General features: G+C 40.8%; 1 protein-coding gene across 1 annotated transcript in view; it reads right to left on the bottom strand.

The window, feature by feature from the left end:
- Window positions 1-464: 464 nt before the first annotated feature.
- The window catches only part of CFAP97D1 (CFAP97 domain containing 1), a gene marked incomplete at its 5' end in the record, with an annotated part of 6,896 nt that continues 3,531 nt past the window's right edge, over window positions 465-3,829 (bottom strand). Inside the window, one exon of the mRNA XM_084863666.1 lies at window positions 465-3,829. This exon is cut by the window's right edge and continues 63 nt beyond it.

The following is a 3,829-nucleotide window of genomic DNA, read 5'->3' on the forward strand; positions in this document are numbered from 1 at the left end:
CAACCCTGTTTGCCAACCATGATCTAGTGATTTGTAACCTCCTCTGCCACCCACTCCACTCCCTGCTGAGATGGGTTTAAAAAGTACAACCATTTGTCCGTCACAGGCAGTGCTCAGCTGTTAAACATTGGTTGATCATGTTTGTATGTACCACTGTAGTTTCAAATAATTATACATGTTTTAAGATGTGTGGCCCATCAAAATTTTGCACCCATTTTATCACATCATTTATGCCACCAAACACAGGATCATGAATCCAAAAAATGACAACACTTGTCATTTACTTATTTACTAAAACCCAGCATGTGTACAAAGCCCATTCTTGAATCATACAGTTTGGAACCGATAGGCATTTTCCTATCTGGTAGAGTTAATACGGATCCATTTCTTACTCTACTTTGTCCTGCCCTTTGAGCCTCATTCTAATTTGGGGAAATTACCTATCTTTTGAAATTTAAAAAAAATATATATTTTATTGATTTTTTACAGAGAGGAGGAGAGAGGGATAGAGAGCTAGAAACGTCGATGAGAAACATCAACCAGCTGCCTCTTGCACACCCCCTACCGGGGATGTGCCCGCAACCAATGTACATGCCCTTGACCGGAATTGAACCTGGGACCTTTCAATCCGCAGACCGACGCTCTACCACTGAGCCAAACCGGTTTCGGCTATCTTTTGAATTCTGGTGAGAAGCAGAATCCAGATATGGGAAAGGTCAGTTACTCCTTTTTCCAGCCTCCCTTGCAGCTAAGGAATGGACATAGGATCTGAGTTACCACCGATCAGATAAACCTTTACCGACTTGGAATTGGGAGCTAGTGACACAGAATGGCAGAGACCATGGAGACTTCAAACTCAGCGGTTGCAGGTCAGCAAGATCTAGTTGTAGCGGAGCAGGCCTGGAGCACCCACAGCCCGGCTCTACAGCAAGATGTTGGGCGTTGTTCCTCCATGTGCAGCCTGAAGCGTGGCTCTGCAGTTTTTTTTTTAATGTTAATTCATAGTCTTTTAATAAATTATTTCATTACTTAAATCAGACAAAGTCAGTTTCTGTGGCTTGAAACTAAGCATTTTAATTGATGAGGCTTTAAGAGACAGAAGGGACAGGATCACGGGTGGAGGAGCATATTGACATACTTTGCATGCCATGTTTAAAAGTATGGCTCATTCTGGAAGGAATGGCAAGTGACAGAAGGTGTCAAATTAGAAAGTGCTAGGGACATATTTTTGCATCACTGATACAGTTGTAAATCACAGGCTCCTGAATGTGAGCAGTAACACACAGAGAGACCCAGGAGTAGGACTGGAAGCTTGGAAATATAAGTAGGGAGGGGAAGGGATGAAAGAGGGAGTGAAGTGAAGGATGACCATAAACTTTTCCTGTGGAGGTAACTGTAGACTTACATGTATGTGATAAGCAATACAGATAGATCCCAGGTACCCATTTACCTAGTTTCCCCAACATGCAAAAACTATAGTGCCAACAGGATATTGACAGTGATACAGAATACTTTCACCCTTGATAAATTGGACATCATCAAAACTAAAATACTTGGCTTTGTGAAAGACTCCATGAAGATGACAAAAAGACAAATTACAAACGGGGAGAAAATATTTTGCAAATCACATATCCAAATAAGGGCCTGTAGCTTGAATATAGAAAACTTTCAAAATTCAATATTTCAAAAAAGAACAATCCAATTAGAAAATTGGCAAAAGATATGCACAGACATTTCACCAAAGAGGATAGACAGATGGCGAATAAGCACATGAAAGATGTGTAACTTCATTAGTTAGAGTTAGGCAAGTTAAAACCACTTGAGATGTCACTGCACACATATTAGAATGACTAAAATAAAAATGGCGATAATATCAAATGCTGGTGAGGATGTGGAAAAACTGGATCACTCATCCATTGCTGTTGGAAATATAAAATGGTATACTACTCTGGAAATTGTTTTATAGTTCCTTTTTATTTACGTACTTATGTTATTTTTTAACCCTCACCCGAGAATATTTTTTTCCATTGCTTTTTTCAGAGAGAGTGGAAGGGAGAGAGAGAGAGAAAGAGAGAGAGAGAAACTTTGATGTGAGAGAGACACATCAACTGGTTGCCTCCTGCATGCCCGTGCCCTGACCAGGTGGTGGGGTGTGAACCTGTAACCCAGGTACATGTCCTTGACTGGGAATCTCACCTGCAACTCTTCAACATTCTACCCACTTAGCAACACCAGCACAGCTTTAGTTCCTTTTTAAATGGATTTAACATGCAACCCAGCAATCACACTCTCGGATATTTATCCCAGAGATATCAAACTTACTTTCATGCAGAAACGTTGTGTACAAATGTTCATAGTAGTTTTATTCATAATAGTAAAAAAAAAAAAAAAAATACCCAATGTCCTTTAGTGAGTAAATGGTTAAGGTACATTCATATCATGGAATATTAGTCAACAATAAAAAGGAATGAACTAATGGTATACACAACTTGGATGAACCTCAAGGAAATTACACTGAGTGGCCAGATTATTATGATCTCTGAATGCATAATAATCTGGCCACTCAGTGTATATCCTATATAATAAAAGGCTAATATGCAAATTGTCCCCTCCACCAAGAGTTTGACCAGCAGGCAGGCCGGCCAACTGCCCATGTCCCCTCCCCTTGGCTAGGCTGGCCGGCCCCCACCCATGCACAAATTCATGCACCAGACCTCTAATACACACACACACACAGACACACACACACACTCTCTGAGTGCCCAGATTATTATGCATTCAGAGATCACAATAATCTGGCCACTTAGTGTATTTGGAGTGGAAAAAGCCAATCTCAAAAGAATGGATACACACTGCATGATCCCACTGATGTAACAGTCATGAAATAACATAATGATAGAGATGGAAAACAAATTAGTGATTGCCAGGCGTTAAGAATGGGAGGAAGAGGGCGGCTCTTTTGATAATGATACAGTTAACTACCTTGAGTGGTTGTGGCTACAAAGGCACACACATGATAAAATTGCATAGAGCTATACACACATCAAATGAGTGCATGTGTAACTGGCGAAATGTGTGCATGCTCTATGGATTGTACCAATGCCAATTTGCTGGTTTGGGGTTGTACTAACTATAGTTACACAAGATGCTAACATCGGAGGAAGATGAGGGGTTCAGGAGTCCCCCCATCCACCTCCACTCCTACCCTGTACATCTATCTGCAACTTCCTGTGAATCTAATCATTTTTAAATAAAAAATGAATTTGTGGTAAGAATATTGAAGATTTACTGTCTTTCAAAATAAGCCAGGCTCAGAACCCACATGGCCAGTCATAGGAGCCAATCAATGTTGTCTTGCCGTATGGTTTAATATATTTTTGGTATCTTCACTGTTGCTGCTTTTTATAAATGAACACGGGTACATGGAAAGTCAATGAAGCATTCTTTCCCAATTCTGCGTATTCACGGAGGAACTAATGGCATAAGTTCTCTGTGCTGTCTGAGCCCTAATTCCCTCCTGTGCTTCCGTTTTCCGTTTTAATAGAGCTGAACTTATGGCTGGATCATCTCACCCCACCGTTTCTTCCCCCAGAATGGGGATGATGCTTTATGTCTTAAAAAGTCCTCTCTCCTCTCTCATTAAAAGGTCTTTTCATAGCCCCAAATGAAAAATGCTTGTTGCCTCTTTTCTTCTGCCTGCACCATTCTGTCTCCATGTTGGCATGGGACTTAGAGCCACTGGGTACCTTAAATGTAACTTACTCATTTTGTGTTTCAAGCTTTATTGTAGCATCCCTAAGATTGAGCATTCAGCCACGTAGGCTTGTCT

Source organism: Pipistrellus hanaki (assembly GCF_964339955.1).
Source record: "Pipistrellus hanaki genome assembly, chromosome: 16".
In the NCBI taxonomy this organism is placed as follows: Eukaryota; Metazoa; Chordata; class Mammalia; order Chiroptera; family Vespertilionidae; genus Pipistrellus; species Pipistrellus hanaki.